The sequence below is a fragment of the Mauremys reevesii genome, linkage group 14, assembly GCF_016161935.1.
Source record: "Mauremys reevesii isolate NIE-2019 linkage group 14, ASM1616193v1, whole genome shotgun sequence".
Lineage (NCBI taxonomy): Eukaryota > Metazoa > Chordata > Testudines > Geoemydidae > Mauremys > Mauremys reevesii.
In genome coordinates this window covers 27,434,234-27,452,693 of record NC_052636.1, presented here as the reverse complement: position 1 = coordinate 27,452,693, position 18,460 = coordinate 27,434,234, and the positions used below count along the sequence as shown (strand labels likewise).

The 18,460-nt window shown below is 51.6% G+C and overlaps 1 non-coding gene across 1 annotated transcript; it reads right to left on the bottom strand.

Moving 5' to 3' along the window:
• Positions 1-9,401: 9,401 nt before the first annotated feature.
• On the bottom strand, positions 9,402-9,473 carry TRNAC-GCA. Its single transcript has one exon. It is a non-coding gene; the product is annotated as a tRNA-Cys (tRNA).
• Between the last annotated feature and the right edge of the window lie 8,987 nt (positions 9,474-18,460).

Sequence of the window (18,460 nt, the reverse complement as noted above, 5' to 3'; positions counted from 1 at the left end):
GGATTTACTCCATCCAAGAGTCCACACCCAGTTCTTGGTTTCCACCCCAGTAAAGGAAGCAATGGTGACCCAAGGAAAATGGTTTGTACAACTCCACTTCCTAGTTCAGTGTCACTGATTACACTTCCAAAGTATGCCAGGGTTAGATTGAGAACAGTCATCCTTCACTGTTTGGATGCAAAGAGAGAGTGCTTCATAGGACAGTCCTTCCCTGTGGATCTCAAACTGGCTGCCTGGTTGGGTAACAAGGACTTTCAGGCTGTAGAAATGATGGTAACCAATGAGGCAACGAATTTGTCAGGCTCCAATTTTAGACTTCCAGAGACACGCATGTTGAGTCCTGATTCTATGGTTTTGTCTGACGCTGTGGCTACACAATTAAGCTGATGTTGGCACAACTGCACCAATGTAGCTGCGCTGCTCTAGCACTGCTATAACAGATGCTCTAAGCCAATGAGAGAGATTTCTCCCATCGGACTTGATTAGTCCAGCCCCCGCAAGCGGTGGTGGCTATGTTGGCAGGAGAAACTCTCCCACTCATCTAGCACTATCTACACAGGGGGTTAGGGCTGTGTAACTACGTTGCTCAGCTGTGTGGATTTTTCAAACCCCTAAGCAATATAGTTATCCCGATAAATGTCTTTAGTCTAAACCAGACCTTAGTTTTCTCTTGTGTTTTATGCATTTACATTACTTCTCTACCTCCTCCTACTTTGAAAGATTAAAAAGTGTGAAAAGAGAGGTATTTTTCTCCATGATGCAAACATTCCGACATAGAAGACCCCTTCTACCAACACACATGGCAGAAGAGCCTGAGATATATGAACTCACAGAAGTGGTTGGGACCTATGTTGGGACAAACCACAACAAGAACCAGGGTTCAGTTGTTGGCAATGGGGATTAAAAGCAAACTAACATATATGACAAGAATTTGTGATCTTTGAATATGTTATTGTTACCAATTAAAATGAAATTATAGGTGAAGTTATTGGTTAAAGAGTAAGAGACTGTGTGATAATGTGAATTATTTTGGAAAACTGAAAGTTGTCTTGTTTTTGTGTTTTGTTAGTCATACAGGAAATTATGGCTAATCTTGAAAAGTTAGATTTAATTTACCCTGGTTCCTCAACTGTTGCTATAGCTCTACTACCCATCAGTCCAAAGACTGAGAGAAATGGAGAGTTCCAATCATTGTCCTTTTAGTATCTTATTGTTCCTCTCTCTGTTTTTTGTGCTGGCCTTTCTATACTATCACTTTCTGCCTTTGTTTAGTGGTAACAGTTGGTTTCCATCACTCACGTTTGTTTAAATCTCTATCTGTTGTGAAATAAATGTTTTGCTTGTTCAATAACTGTACTCAAGTGCTGTGTGGGATACAGTAGCAATGGTCCACAGTAAAACTAGTAACCTGGGATACTTGGGGAAGAGAGGATATGGGATTTCACCGAGTATCTGGTGATCCGGGCTGGACCCCAGAGGGGGACACGTTGAAGGAACTCAGGGTTAGGGTGGCTGCTGTAGCTCAGAGGAGGGTGCTTGAGTTCCAGCAGGCTGGTGAGTTTGGTCACTAACATCCAAATGGAAAACTTCCTCTTCCTTGTGGCAGGTGGCAACAAGGAGACTCACAGCCCTCAGCACCCTGAGAAGGGTCACAATGTGTCTCTGTGTTGATCCACCTGTCAAATCCACACAGGGAAAGCTCCCTATAGCATAAAACTCTGCCCTATGAAATCATGGAACATGTGCTTTTCGCTCTGTGGGTACGTCTAGACTACCCGCCGTATCGGCGGGTAACGATCGATTTCTCGGGGATCGATATATCGCATCTCATCTAGATGTGATATATCGATCCCCGAAAGTGCTCCCGTTGACACCGGAACTCCACCAGTGCGAACAGCGGTAGCGGAGTCAACGGAGGGAGCCGCAGATGTCAATCCCACGCCGTGAGAGCGAGAGGTAAATCGATCTAAGATACTTCGACTTCAGCTACGCTATTCACATAGCTGAAGTTGTGTATCTTAGATTGATTCCCCCCCCCAGTGTAGACCAGCCTTGTGAAAGCATGTAAAGAATCCCAAGTGCTGGAGGACAGGCTTTGGGTCCAGAGCGACCTAGACAAATTGGAGGATTGGGCCCAAAGAAATCTGAGGAGGTTCAACAAGGAGAAGTGCAGAGTCCTGCACTTAGGATGGAAGAATCCCAGGCACTGCCACAGCCTGGGGACTGACTGAGTGAGGGGGGTTTGATAGCAGCCTTCAAGTACCTGAAAGAGCAGCAGTGTGGGCTTTCTCCTGGCCACTTTTGCTGGGCTGGGCAGGCAGCCTGGAGGCCTTTCTAGAAGAGAACTGGGAACTGAGCTAGAAAAACCAATGTGAAAAACAGAACCTCAGGTTTAGACTCATTTATTTATAATATTAAATCTTCAATTCTAGTGTCACAATCAATACAATTGCTTCAGCCTGATAAGTCTTTCCTTTGGGAAACTTAACTTCTCTCCAAGGGGAGTGGAGAGAAAACACTTTTCAGAGTCCAAGAGAGAGAAGGCGGGTGAGGGTAAGAGCTTGCAGAGGACCAACCTCTGTTGGTGAAAGAGACAAGCTGTGGAGCTAACCCAGCACCCTTCTTCAGTTCTGTGTAGCCTGGAAGCTCGTCTCTTCCATAACCAGCAGTTAGAACATAAGCACAGCCACACTGAGTCAGACCAGTTCATCTAGCCCACTCTCCCGAAAGTGGCTAATGCCCGGCGCCCCAGAGGACCCCTGGGACCAACATGGATACAACACCACCACAAACAAGGTTAAAAGTCAATGCACACGGGAGAAGCATCTTGTGTTTCATTCCTTATGTTGTAGTCCCATCGTGTGGCTATTTCCTTTTCTTCCTTTCTGTTAAAAGCTTTGGTGTTTTGCACAGAAACATCATTTCCCCAGGAGAGACCCAGGAGTCGGGGCTGCATTCCTGTGCCAAACAGTCACTGGAAGGGGGCAGACAAAGGCCTTTAGGACGAGGCGTCCATCACTATCAAAAGATCATCTCCCTCCTGCAGGTCACTGGCAGCCTGAATTTGTTCCTTATCCTCCCAGAGTCTGGGGGCTGGAATCAGCACTACCCAGCCACTCCATATGTAGCAGGAACAAACACAAACCTGGACTTTAAAACAAGCTGTCCCCTTCCTTCTCAGGGAAGATTTTTCTGTGATTGAAGTTGAGCTTCAGTTCCCCTCTCCTAGGGGTGGGGCGGGTGTGGGGCCAGCTCCCAATGAGATCTGTTTTCACCTTTGCTCCCTTTCAGTCACTCTGGGATGGTAACTCTGCTCCCAGCTCTCAGGCAGCTTCCAGCCCATCCACCCTGCTCACTAACTCTGTGGTCATGTGTCACTCCCTCTGCCAGCACACACAGGCTGCAGGAAAGCTACTCCTGCTAGATGCATTGGTGGTATAGTGGTGTGCATAGGTGCCTTCTAAACACTTGATCTGGGTTTGATTCCCAGTCAAAGCAATAATGGCTTTTCTCTTCTGTTGTTTCCTCATCTGGAAGTGGTTTCATTTCAGTCACATTGTGTTACAATCACATTATCTATAGAATGAGACAATAAATGTGTCAAAGTCCAGCAGGTCATACAGGATGGAGGCACACAAGGGGCTGGAATGTGTCATCTGAGAAAGACAGAACCCTTGGAAACCTGCATCTCCCATCCTGTGGCCTTGCGTGTTATAATTCCAGCTGCATGAGCTGTTTGTATGATGTTCCGGCATGGTGGGGAAATGAAGTTTTGAGTCAGTTTTTGCTCCTGCAGGTTCCTTTGCTGTTACAATTATAATGACATGAACAAAAAGGAGGCAAAATAAACATAAACCCCAAATTGCAATACAGGTGGGGAAAGGGAAGATCACGGTTAAGCCAAACACATCAAAATTAAAATTAATACAAAAAAGGGGAGGGGGGAAGAGCTCAGGTATGTGGAGATCCCCTTGATATTTCAACGCACATTGTTAGAATCAAAGTTCAGACTTGACACTGGAAAACCTGCAGCTACCTGTCTCTCTGAACACCTGTGATGAGCAAGATGGAGTTGGGACACCTGTTCTGCTTCAATCATTTATTGTCTCTCTGTTCTCTCCTTCTTCCCCCAGTTCCTCACCTCCAATGTCTCTGCCTTTCTCCTCTTGCTCCCTCTCCCCTGCCCTTTCCAGGAACTCACAGTCTACAGCATTTAGGAAAAGCCAGAGCTCCCATGTTCTGCACATGATCCTGTGTCAGAGAACGTGGGACCCAGGTCAGAACCAGTCACCAGAACAATATGAACCTTTATGGGCGACTTCTCTGCCTGCTCTGCAATTTACACACACCCCCACTGGGGGTGGGGGTGGGGTACAGCTCTGACTGAGAGGCCCCACAGGAGAAACTTCAGCCCAAAGACAAATTTGTGTGAAATGCTGAGAAGTGAAGAGCCCCTTCTTCCTCCCCTTAATCCCCAGAACTCTAGTGTCACCCCATGGCACCAGCACAGGAACCCAGTGAGATGGGGTTACAGAATACAAGGGGAGGGAGCAGGGAGAGAGGTGACAGGAGTCTCTCTCTTTCCTTCTCTCTTCACTTTCTGTTCTTCTCTTTCCTTCCAGGAACTGCAGTCACAGCAGGGAGGGGTTTGTCTCTTTATTAGGGATCCCTCTGTGTCACGGAGGCTGCACACGTCATAGATTCTGTGACTTCTGCAGTGGCCACTGTGGCTGACTCCGTGGCTGCCCCAGCAGCTGGCCTGGGGGCAGCCTGAGCAGTGGTTCCAAGGGTGGCAGGCGCAGCCACAGCTCAGTGGCTCCTGGCACCTGTCCAGAGGTGGCCGGAGCAGGGCTGGCCTCTGGGGCTCCCCTTACCTGGCAGCATCTGGAGTGGCCGTGGGTCCCCGGGGCTTCTCCCCCAGCACATGGTGCCATGGGCCCCCTGGACTCCCTGCGCCCACAGCTGGTGCCACGGACCCCCTGGGCCTCCCTCCCCAAGATTCAGTGAGGGGTATTTATGGTATAAGTCATGGCCGGGTCATGGGCAATGAGCTTTTGGTTTTTGCCCGTGATCTGTCCATGACATTTACTAAAAATACCCGTGATTAAATCTTCACCTTCCTCATTATCGATCAAATAAATCAAAACGCCTCCACCTGCAAGTGGATTTAGCCCAGGACCCTCAGAGTCAGCAGCTGTTACGCCCCCACTGAGCTCTCTGGTCAGGTGTCCTAGTGCTGGAAGCCTCCTGTTTAGATCCTAAAATAGCATTTTTGCACCAATGGGGCTGAAATTTTGGACCGGACATTGTAGCTCCACCGTTATTTTACTGAATTGCTTCAAAACAGCAAGTCAAGAAAGTCTCCTAAGTGCCAGGCTCTCTTCCATGGAAACAGCTGCCCCTGCTCTGCAGGAGTCTGTGCGTTCCACCCAGCAACGCACACACCTGCTCCGCACTGAAGGGGGGTCAGACAGCGACAGGGTTGGTAACACAAATACTTCAGACTATTAACTCCAGGTCCCTTCCTTTCTTTAACCCAGGATGTGCCAGTCAACTGGTAACCATGGTGTTATCTTCACCTTAAAATACCGCTCAGGACATTTTCTGCGTGACCTCCACCCTCTGCCCTCCCTGCAGCCAGCCCCTGGCTCCAGCCAGCCCCGCACTCCCCGGCTCCAGCCAACCCCTGCTGCACCCCCCTGCTCTGCCTCCAGCCAGCCCCGCACCCCATGCCCTGTCTGCAGCCAGCCCCTGTCTGCAGCCAGCCCTGCACCCCCTGCCCTGCCCGCAGCCAGCCCGTCTGCAGCTAGCCCCACACCCCATGCCCTGCCCACAGCCAGCCCCTCTCTGCAGCCAGCCCTGCACCCCCTGCCCTGCCCGCAGCCAGCCCCTGTCTGCAGCCAGCCCTGCACCCCATGCCCGGCCCGCAGCCAGCCCCTGTCTGCAGCCAGCCCTGCACCCCATGCCATGCCCGCAGCCAGCCCGTCTGCAGCCAGCCCTGCACCCCCTGCCCTGCCCGCAGCCAGCCCCTGTCTGCAGCCAGCCCTGCACCCCCTGCCCTGCCCGCAGCCAGCCCTGCACACCCTGCCCCGCCTGCAGCCAGCCCCTCTCTGCAGCCAGCCCCGCACCCCTTGCCCTGCCCACAGCCAGCCATGCACCCCATGCCCTGCCTGCAGCCAGCCCCTCTCTGCAGCCAGCCCTGCACCCCATGCCCTGCCCGCAGCCATCCCCTCTCTGCAGCCAGCCCAGCACCCCATGCCCTGCCCGCAGCCAACCCCTCTCTGCAGCCAGCCCCACAACCCCTGCCCACAGCCAGCCCCTGCCACACCCCCTGCCATCTCCAGCCAACTCCTGCCGCACCCCCCTGCCTGAAGCCAGCCAGTCCCGCACTCCTCTGTCTCCAGCCCTGCCAACCCCTCATGCACCCCGCTGCATCCCTGCCTGAAGCCAGCCAGCCTGCCCCACACACCCCTGCCCGCACCAGCCCTGCACCCCCTGCCCTGTCTCCAGCCAGCCCCGCACCCCTTGCCCTGCCTGCAGCCAGACCCTACCTCCAATCAGCCCCTGCCCAGCCAGCCCCATGTCCACTGGTGCCCTGCGGTTCCCAGGGCAGTAACCCTGCACACCTGCTTCAATGGGGGGGGCAGGGAGCAGCTGGGACCCACACATGTGCACACCCGAGGGTGACCAGACAGCGAGTGTGGAAAATCAGGACAGGGAGTGGGGGGTAATAGGATCCTAGATAAGAAAAAGACCCCAAAATTGGGACTGTCCCTATAAAATTGGGACATCTGGTCACCCTAGCACACCCCCAGGACTCCTGGGTTCCATTGCTGGGTTTCCTACTGGTTCCACTGCTGGTTGTTTTCCTTTTCCTGGGGGACTCTGGGCAAGTTGCTCCCCCCTCTAGGGCTCCGTCCCCAGCAGGCAAATGGGGATTTCGTACCTTCCCGCTATTGGAAAGTGCTGGGAGAATCCCCCAGCCAAAGCTGCTCTGACAGCGCTAAGCAGCATCTGACCATTCAAGGTCGGAGCGCGCTGCCCAGGAGGAGGAGTGTTTGGCTCTGGGGTTTCACTTCAGCCCAGTCTAGAGAGAGGGGCCCAGCCATGGGCTTTGGCTCAAGAAGACCAAGTCCCCAATTTGTTAAGGGCGTTTTGAATTCCAATCCTGTGCTCCAAAGTGCTTGGTGTCAGCTGCAAATTTTAGAACGATACTCTCCACTCCATTTTCCAAATCATCATTCATACTGTTTAACCCACCTCCACCAGGCCCGGAACCCTGCCAAAGAAGGAAAGAGGCTGGGTTTGGGATGATTTGTATTTGACAAATCCATGCTCCCTCGTCCTAAGAACCAAATTATCCTGTAGGTGCTGCTGACAAACTGATTGTTTAAGAATGTATTCCAGTATCTCTCCAGCTATGGAAGTGAGGCTGGCTAGTCTGTAAGGCCCAGGGGTCTCTTTGTTCCCCTTTTAAAAATGGGTCCTGTCTTGTTCATGGATGGGAAGATGTTCTTTTTCAGGGATCTCAGACAAGAACTGGGGCACAACACCTGGTTTGTTAAGGCCACAAAAATGGAGGCAGGAACCTCTTCTCTCCTGCTGGCAAAGAACCCCAGGTACCGAAAAGACAAAGACTCAAATCCCTGAACGGGATTTAGAAAAGGCAATGGTTAAAAAGTTTGGCCCTGACCATTTCTTGTTTCCACAGACTAGACATTTTAGCAAACTTTAGAATTCCTTGGTGCTAAACACCGTGAAACTCTCCTTTCTCCTTCACACAGGGCTTTATCGCCCCTTATCTCACTCAGGCTCATGACTGCCCAGAGTTCGAGAACTGTCCCTGTTCCCATTGGACAGATGGGGAGGAGCCTGAGGTACAAAGAAGGGAAGTGACCTGTCACCAGATGGATCAGACTGAACAGGTTTCAGACCTCGAGGAGGCTCTTACCTTCTAAACAGGGACGTCTGTTTTCTAGTAAAATCACTATAAGGGAAGGAGAAAACTCGAAAGAGGTTCCTCCTGGCGCTCACGTCCGTGAACCCGAATACTCTCTCAGTCCTCAAAGAGAGACCTGGAGAAGGAGACTTGCTGGAGCAAAGCCACAGGGGTCTCTGAGGTTTCCCTGGCCCCTCGCCCCTGTCCTGCCTGGCTGATGTCAGCATCTCTCTGTGAGGTCACCACCTCCCCACCACCTCTGACCAATAGTCTGAGGTCCTGCAAAAGGCCTTTGTGATGTCACTGCCACACCCCTCCCTTGCTGTGCCAATGTCCTGCCCCTGGCCAGGCACTTTGGAGGTTTGAGCTACTCCCTGTGGATCACCCCACTAAAGGAGCGTTCGTTCTAGGCAGCAAGCCGGCTAGACAGGGAAACATCAGACGCTGCTCCCAAAGCTACACTCAGTTTTTCAGAAATTAGTCGACTTTATTGCCAGAAGAGACCATTAGAGCATCTAATCGGACCCCCTGCATATCTCAGGCCTCCTGTAGGACACAATAGCTACTTTTGAGGCAAACACATTCCAGAAAGGCATCTTGTCTTCATTAAATGACATCAGGAGATGGAGAATCCACCATTTTCCTTGGTAGCTTGTTCCTGTGGTGAATCACCCTCGCTGTTGAATTTTTGTGCCTTAGTTGTAATATGAATTTGTCTCTTTTCACCTTCCAGCCATTGGGTCTTCTTATGCCTTTCTCTGCTAGATTAAAGAGCCCTTTAATACCCAATCTTTTCTCTCCATTAAGGCACTTCAGCACTTCAATGAAGTCACCTTTCAATCTTTTGATAAGCTAATCAGGTTGAGCTCTTTCAATAGCTCACTAGAAGGCATTTTTCTCCAGCCCTCAGAACATTTGGTGGCTCTTTGCTGCCCCAGCTCCAATTTCACAACATCTTTTTCAAACGAGGACACCAAAACTGGAGGCAGTATTCCAGTATCAGTCTCTCTGATGCTGTGTCACCTCCTTTGACGTTATTGACATAATCTGTAACTGTATAGATCACCGTTGCGACCACTGTTCTATATTTGCAGCCAATATTACAGAGAAGTGGTCGTGTAAGGGGTCTGTGGAGAGGTTCTGATTGGCTGATTATAATGATGCGCTCTCTAGGTGTGTATCATTTTTTGTAGTTGACATTATGAATATTGGCTCTATGCTGCCTGTATTTCAAACTTGTGCTCTGCTTCAGGGAATGATCCCTTTGTTTAATTGATGAAAACATAAACTAGACACTCAGAGGACTGGAACTGATTTCAGCTGATGGACAGGTTTGCTAGTTTTTTTTTTTGCATTTGGACAGCGAAATGTTGAGTGTTCACATTCATTTCAAGCATCCTCGTATGGTGGAGCTCCTGAACATAATGGAGAATGGAAATAAAAATATTTTTTCTTTTCTTTAAGAGGGCACTTGGGTTTGAACCAAGGACCACTTGACCTGCAATCAAACACTCTACCACTGAGCTATACCCCCATTACAACAAGAGTGTGGAATTGTGATCTCCAGGACTTTGAAGGACAGACCCTGCTTCATCGAGCTCCTTTGCTGTTCCCAGACCACAGGTGGTTTAAAAAATGGGGTTTGATTAAACTTCTTAAATGTGGTAAACACCACAGCTTGCACCCCCACTGATATAGCTTCTCCCCATGACAGAGCTGCCACCTCCTGGGGAAGTGGATTGACTACACCAACAGGAAAACTCTCCCCCCTCAGCATGGAGCAGTGGTTCTCAAGCTGTGGGTCAGAACCGCAAAGTGGGTTATGACTCTCTTTTAATGGGGTCACCAGGGCTGGTATTAGACTTCTTGTGTCCTGGGGCTGAAGCCAAAAGTCTGAGCCCCCCCACCCAGGGCTGAATCCCTCAGGCTTAGGTTTTGCCCTCCCCCCACTGGGGCTCAGTCTTTGGTACTCCCCCCCCTCTCAAGTGGAGGGGCTTGGTCCCTCTTTCCAGGGCTACGTATTAAGTTATTTTGGCAGAAGGAGGTTGCAATGAAAGGATGTTTGAGAAACCCTGGCATAGAGCATCTCCATTACTGAGCTGCAGCAGCATAGACTCACTGGTGGAAACATTGACCTGGCCTTAGCCTCTGAATATGTCTAGGCTTGGCTCCCTATGGCACTGTTGTGATCAGACCCTGGAAGTACAGCCACGGAGACACCACACACCAGCCTTGCCTAGCTGGCAAGGATCAGACCTTCACAGAAAGACACCCATGGTTTTCTAGCCCAGCTACCTAAGGCCTCAGCCACAGCCACTTAACACACGGGCCTTTCTACACTCTGGTTCTGTTCTCTCTGAAGGGTCATTACAAATTGTTTGCTCAGACCAGCTTCCCCAGCACACTCACTGCTGTGCAGCTCTGTACGTGTGGCCATGGTTGAACAGCAAGAATTCCTGCCCATTTCCCTACTGGCTGGAGCATGATTAGTGTGTGTTTGTGGTTAATGATGTTGCTGTAGATTGTTCATTCCCTGCCTTGGCAATTCAGACAGTCCCTTTTCCCATTGTATCGCCAGCACCTCTGGGAGTCCAGTAACAGAGGCAGGTTTTCTCTGGGCACTGAGATTTTTGAGGGCGTTGGTGGCTCCTTTCTTTCCTCACCCTGGAGTAAACTCAGCTTTTTATTCCATCCTTGATGACTCATGGAATAACAACAGCAGCATGAAGAGGAGAGTGAATATCTCACTGCCAGGGGGAAGGTGGACGCATCCCCTCTGTCTGACCATTGCCATTGCAGGAGAGAAGGTTTCAGTGGAATCGAATGCCCTGGCTCAGACAATAGACACAGGGAGGTTTTGCTGTTCATGGATCTGTGCAAAGGAAATTGTGTGTCTGTTTGAAAATGAGGAGGGATATGAAATGCCCACGTGGTGGTGCCTAAGGCAAAAGGGAACCCTAGAGCATTAGAATAGGATAAGTTCTCAAGCAACATGTTTCTTACTTTGCCCATCTGTTAGTTTTGATGATTATCGATGGAAAGATTTTGCCATTGGGTCGTGTGTTTACACAGAAATTGACATTTACCAACAAATACGTAATTCTTCTTAGTCTGCTGGTGGTGAGTTTAGAGGGACACACTCACTCCTCCCACCCCCCATGCCAGGCCTGTGCTCTCCAGAATGTCAACTTCCCACAGAGCTGGGATCCTTCCCTCATCTCCCCCCAGACCACTACCCCATCCCCATTTCTGGGGTCCCCTCCCAACACTGTCCAACTCCCCTGCTGGCAGGATCCCTTCCCATTCCTTTCATTTCCTGCCTCCCCTCTGAGCAAAAGCTCTGCATTGTTCCCACACTGGGAATTGAATGCAGGCCGCCGGGGTGAAAACCAGGAATCTAAATCACGAGACCATATGGGACTTGCATAGTCAATAGCACATTTACACATTCACACCCAATAATTCAAAGTAGCCATTCAAAAAAACTTCAAAATCAGACTTCAAAGAGAAATTGCAGAGTTACAATTGATTTGCAAACTTAACACCATTAATTTGAGCTTGAATAAGGACTGGGAGTAGCTGGCTCACAACAAAAGCTATTTTCCCTCTCTTGGTATTGACACCTCCCCATCAATTATGGGGAGAGGACCACATCCACCCTGACTGAATTAGCCTTCAACACTGGTTCTCCCCTTGTATGGTAACTCCCGTCACTTCATGTTCCAATCTATATTTATGCCTCTATCTGCAATTTTCACTCCATGCATCTGAAGAAGTGGGCTTTTTACCCACGAACGCTTATGCCCAAATAAATCTGTTAGTCCTTAAGGTGCCACCGGACTCCTCATTGCTTTTAATTCTAAGCTGATCTTAACCCTTTCAGTACCCTTACAAACTCAGATGCTTCTCACCACAGGCTGGCTGGTGGCTTTTCAGCCAGGCTCTCCCCTTTCATCAGCGCTTCAGTTGCTTGGTGTGGGGGTGTCTGTAGATGTAGGTGACAGAGAGAGATAAAGCCTGGCAAATGTCTCTCCTTTTATCATGTCCTTTCTTCCCTCATGGCTTTGCCCCTCCCGCCCCCCTTCAGAGTCAGGTGAGCATCACTGCGTCTCTCCAAGCAAGTCTGAGCAATTCCCCTGGGGTGTCCTCATGCATGTGAGTCATTGCATTGTAGCTCCCTTGCTGAGCAATGGCTGTCGATGGGTTGTTTGACACCCTGTCCGGGTGTTGGTTACTTTCCTTGCTGTTGCCACTGGGGAGCTAAAATTTGGCTGACTCCCCCACCTTACAGCACAGTGACAACCACACTGCACAATTCTCATAACTTCATATGCATGAATGGTGTACATCTGTGGGTAGAGACGTGACTTTCAGCAGATCATATCCTTTCCCTGATACCTTACAAGTCATGCTCTATATGTAAGATCACGATGATATGAAAATGAGGATTATGGGGGTTACAGCCGCTCCCCCAAAGGTATAGAATGTCACACTGAGATTCTATGTTCATTTGTTCTGTAACAGCATTACAGAGATCCAGTGACTGACCAATGGCATTTCCAAGTGCTAAAATAGCAAGCGATGTCGGTCTCTCATTGGCCATCAGCGACTGAAGATGTGGTTTAATGAGCTGGAGCTTCAAGGCGAGGGTGGCTCTGTCCACTGCCTTCCGTTGCGCTGCTGGGCCCCAAGTCCCTGGTGGCCAATGTGTGACGCTGGGAGAAGAGAGTGGGGTGGCAAGTGGCGGCAGGACTTTTGCCACCAAGGTCTAGCTGCCCAACTTCCTCCTGGTACTGCTGGCCCCCGTCGCCTTCAGGTAACCCAGGAACTAAGGCAGGAATAGGGTGAGGAAACAAGTAAAGCCGAGCAAGGAAGGCAAAAGTGAATCTTGTCTTCATGGGCCGCTCGCAATGACGTCCTTTTTCTGTGCCACAGCTGATAACAACATCCCAGACAGAAAAGCAGGAGGCCAAAAAGAAACCGAGCAGCTGCTGAAGTAGTTCAGTTGGGAGCGTGCTAGACTAACAGGCTCTTCTATCCCCCTTTGTGCACGGGTGGGATGTTTTCTGAAAGTGCAGCAGTTCCTTTAACTGCCACGAGTCCCTCATTTCAGGCTATGCAGCAGGAAAAGACAGCATGGGCTTCTGCACCGAGTTGGCCCACCTGACCTTTCATTCTTCTCTTGCTCTTTGTCAGCAAGGGGAAGAAAAAGAAGCTCTCCCTCAAGCTGGAGTCACAAGGGCGACGTAAGGATGACTTCCTGAGCCCCGGCTCCAGTCTTCTGCTCTGCCTGCTGGCCCATTGAAGGGCTGTCACCACTTTTTCCAGGTTTGTCCATCAGTCTGTGCCAGGGTGAGCAAGAACCAAACAGATGGAGTTTCTGTAGTGTAGTGGTTATCACATTTGCCTTAGACGCAAAAGGTCCCTGGTTCAAAAACATGCTGGCTTCCTTTTCCCAGATCCCCTTGCTGTTCAGGAAGGCCTCCTCCTTCTCCTATTGGCCTGTCCCTGGGATAACTCCAACCCCTGCATGACAGAGGGTGCTGACAGCAGTGGAGAAAGCACCTTGGCGTCAGGCTGGAGAACCTAGAGGAGTGCAGCGTGTCACCTTTTGGAGGCTTGTGGCTTGGCCTCCGCCACCCTGGGAGGTTGGCCGGTGGAGGCCGGCTCTTCCTGCTGGCCTCCTCTGCGTGACTTGCCAAAGGAGGAAGTGAGGCAGGAATGGGGCAAAAGAGGAAAGTGGAGCTGAGGAAGGCAGGGCAGAAGCTAAGCACCTCAGTGCAGCTACGTGGGGTTAGTAGAGCATCACCATTCGTTCTGCAAAGCCTGGGGAGGTGCGGTTGGCTGCTGGGAGATAGACCCCTGTGCCTGCCTCTTGGCTTCCCAGGGGTGGCTCCTTGCAGCCCAGGAGAAGCGGGGTTCTGGGGGGAAGGAAAAGCAGCAATGGCGAGGCTGAGTGGGCTCCTTTCTGGCCGAGATGGTGGGTCTGGGAGTTGCCTGTAAGCCATAAGTGGACTTGGTGCAGTGAAAACCGCTGCTCCATTCTGGCTGACCTGGGGGAGCCATTAATGACTTGGGAGTGGGGGCAGGGCGCTGGCTGTGAGCAAATGGGATCCAGGAAGCCCCAGCCTGCCCCTCCAGGGGCCCAGTCTTCTTCTTCTTTCCTGCCCTGGGGAGCCTGGCCTAGAGCCTGCCCAGCATGCACTGCAGCTCGAGCATTAAGCCTTCCTGTGTGGCCTGTGCTGGAGCTGACCCTGGACCCCTGTGGGGCACTGTTGGGGGAAATCCCGACTGCAAATAATTCTGGCCCCAAGATCAACCCATTGGGTCGAATGGGGCAAGCTGGAGGCCTGGTGACTTAGTCCGTGGGGCCAGCAGGTCAAGCCATTTTCCTGCATGTGGGGGGGAGGCAGCCGCTGTGGTTCACCCTTCCTGCTCCCTGCGCTGCTGCACCCTAAAATCCCTGTCGGCCGGCAAGATGGGCTGGGAGGCTGGAGAGAGGAGGCAAAGGGGTGGCCCGAGCCCCCTCGGCCACTGCCCCTGCCCCAGGCAGCCCACAGAGACCTGATGCCTCCCCAAGTGACACACGGAGATGTGCCAGCAGCACTAAGGCGGCTCCCTGCCCACTCTGCTCCCTCCCTCCCTGCCACACTGCTCCTGGAAGTGGCCGGCATATCCCTGAAGCCCTGAATGCAAACGCCACAGCTGACCCGCCCCCGTATCCCACTGCCTAGGAGCCACTGCCGGAGGGGAGTGTGTGCCAGTCACTTTGGGAGCTGTGCTGCCCGAGGTAAGCACCTCCACCCCCGACCACCTCCTGCAGCCCTACCCCTGCCCCAGCACAGAGGCTCTCTGTGTCTTGAACAAGCACTTTCAAGGATTGGCCAAGAACTTCTGCTCTGTTTCTGTGAAAGAGACACAAAAAAGGGAGCCCAATGGACAAGTTTAATTCGCAAGCACAAACTGGCAGGGCCAAGCCTGGATCTCTCAGTTACTCAGAAGGCTCTTCAGCCAGCTCTTCCCAAAGGCCAGTCTCTAGCGGCTTTTGTGACATGATGTACTTCAAAATAGCTCCCTGTAGCTCACATAGTCATCATTCATATATGGCTGTGATATGTCCTACCAACCATTCCATGTAAGTTATCATATGAAAAGTCATGATCTGCTGAAATCGGTTATTCTGTCCAAATAAGTATAGCATGAGGGTGTGTGAAGTTATGCATTTTGCTGTATGGTTGTTACTGAAATAGGCTATAATTTTGCTAATGACCCCTGCCGAGGAGGGTGTTCAACAGCCATGAATCAGCAGAGGAATTGTAATTAAGGGATTTCCAATTCAGTAACAGATGCCCAAACACAACACTGTGGGGACTGCTCAAGTCTATGACTCAGTTGCACAAGACCACACCAGGAGGATTCCCCAACCTAGTGACTCAGCAGAGCCCACCCGGACACGTCTGGGCAAGTGTCTTCTAGAGACTTGAACTAAGGATATAAAATAGGAGACTGGGGCATCATGTTTTTGCCTTTCTCCTCCCCCACCTATGCTGGAAGCAGCAGGAATCCTGAGAAAATGAAGGTCATCTGAGGACAGTAATCCAGGTTTTAGGGGGAATTCTATGTATTAAGGAGGGTAACATCCAGTAGGATGAGAAAATTGCTTGACCTAACTACTGCCTAGTGTAATAAGGTGTAAAGTTTAGATTTTGCTGTGGTCGTACAGTGCTTAGTGCTCTGCGTTCTGGCCTCAAGAGCCATGGATGCAAGTTGAGTTACGATGACCTTTTCCTTGTCTCCACATTTCTTATGTGCCTCCTTCTGACACTTGTCTGTGGGAACTTGGCAGATAAGTATGTGAGAGCTGAAGTGTTTAGACTTCAAGGTCGAGGCTAGTTTTTATCTGCTGGTAGGCAGTAAATAGGATGATAAGTTAAACAGGTGCGTAGAATGATAATTACCCTATGGGGTTACAGCTGCGGCTGTGTAATTTAATTAACCAATTAGCAACTGTCTAATTGCTTGCCATAATTGTATATAAGAGCATGCTGGAAGTGAATAAAGAATGCTCTGTTTTATGATCACATGGGTTGTCAGACTCTGTCCATGCTCTCCTGCGATGCAACAAATGGTGACCCCGACGTGATTCGTATTGAATGAGGATAGTGTTGGTGGCCTGAACTGAAAAGAAGAAAAGGAGGCGCACCTGAGTCTCAGTGTCGAGCGGCTAGGAGCCGCAGGGCGTCCGAAAAGAGGGGCGCACCTGAGCTCAGTGTCGAGCGGCGGCCGCAGGGCGTCCGAAAAGAAGGGCGCACCTGAGTTCAGTGTCGAGCGGCTAGGAGCCGCAGGGCGTCCGAAAAGAGGGGCGCACCTGAGCTCAGTGTCGAGCGGCAAGCCGCAGGGCGTCTGAAAAGGGAGGCACACCCCAGCCCAGAGGTGAGCAGCTAACATGGGAACCGCTGCATCAGCGGAAGAAAGGACGGTGCATGAATATTTGATGCGCATCGCGGAGCGGCAGGGAGAGAAGCTCCCCTCTGATACGTTATCCCGTCTGCTGCGGTGGGGACGGAGAAGGGGACTTTCTGTTCAACCAAGTACAATTTTTGATAAAACTGTTTGGGAGCGGCTAGGCTCCGAGCTTTGGAAGTCGGTGGCTCAGGGCGATAAGGAGGCCTTCTCCCTGAGTCCAGTATGGAATAAGGCGAAGGAGATAGTAGAAACTCTCGCGGCCGAGGCAGGAGTGCAGGCGGCCCTTTCTGAGCTTTGCCGCCCAACGCCCGGAATGCCTTCTGTGTTGCCGGTTGGAGCCAGAGAGTTTTTCGGTGGTGAGGACACGGTGATACCTTTGGCTTCCAACCCCTACCCTATGGATGATGTTGCCCCTGCTACGGCCCCACTACCCTCCAATGTGGCTATCGGCCCCGACAGGATTGATTCTGCTACGGTCCCGTTACCCCCCGATACACCCGAGCCTATGGAGACAGCCTTGCCGTATGCACCCCCTCCAAAGCCATGCCGTGTCCACGGGGCCTGGGGGTGCCACGATTACGGGGGGACAGAGCAGGCTCGGGTGGAACATGTGCCATCAAACCCATATCCCGATTTGACTACGTTTACTCAGTTTACTCAGTCTGATGCCTTCTATAAGGAGATGGAGCGCCAGGGTCGACAGCTGCAGCATATATGTGACAAGTTGGACCAATTGGAAGGTTCTCCACCTGGATCCTCGCGATCACATCTTCACAAGTGCTTTCATTCGACTCGCCCCCCCGCCCCGCCTGGCCCCGGGGACCCTCCAACTGGGGACCCTCCGGATCCGGTACAGCGCTGGCATGGGGTTTTAAGAGAAGCCATCCTTGAAGGTCTAACACCCGAGGCCTTTCCGGTGATTACGCCAGACCCTCAACACCCTAATCATAGACAGTGGGCCCCTTTGGATTGGAAGTTGATCCGTGAGGCGCAGAAATCGATCATGGCTTATGGACTAGATAATCCGTATGTACAGTCTATCATTGAACAGGTATTTGCTGGCCAAGCAATGTGTCCGTACGATGCGATTAAGCTAGCTGATATGCTTCTTACACCTACACAGAAACTGTTGTGGAAAGATGATTGGGCTAAGAGGGTCGACTTGGCTCTTGTCCGCAATTTGGATTTGTCGGACGATGATCCTCGGCGCGTGGCCACTACTGATATGCTTTTGGGAGCCGGCCGCTTTGTTGACCCGCATTTGCAAGCCCGCCTCGATCCCCGGATCCTGCAGCAGTCGCAGGAACTGGCTTTGGCTGCCTTTAAAGCGGTGCCCCAGATGGGAAAGCCGAGCCCTCCCTACGCTAAAATTATGCAAGGCCCATCGGAACCGTATTCCACCTTTTTGGATCGCCTTCGAGAGGCTATTGATAGATCTCCTAATCTGACGCCAGAGGCCAGAACTGCAGTTGGACTTGATCTTGCAACCCAGAATGCAAATCCCACTTGCCGCCGTATATTAGCCACCTTGCCCAAGACTGCGACCCTGATGGAAATGATTGAGGCATGTGGTAGGGCCGCTATGCTTGAGGAGACGGATAAGGCAGCAATTCATGCTAAGGCACAGGCCTCTGCACTGGCTGTGGCGTTACAACCCCTGCTCGGCCGACAGCGGGGGGCTAGAAGGCCGACCCGTCCAGCCGGCCCCTGTTTCGGTTGTGGAAAACCCGGGCATTTCCGGCGGGACTGCCCTGTGCAACATGGACAGCGGGCCTCTGATGCGTCACCTGAAGCCGCTACCGGCGCTTGTACACGATGTGATAAGTTTGGACATAGCGCCATCGACTGTTGGTCGCGTTACGAGCAGGATGGAACACCGCTGCCGGGAAACAGATTTCAGAGCGCCCCTCGGAGGAGCGCGACGACACAAATGCCTCCACCCGCCAACCCGGCTGCCTGGGACACCTCACCGGAGCAACCCGTGGCAGTGCCGGAGTGGACTTGGCCACAGTGACAGATGTAGTTTTAGAGACTGACGAGGTTCAAGTTCTTCCT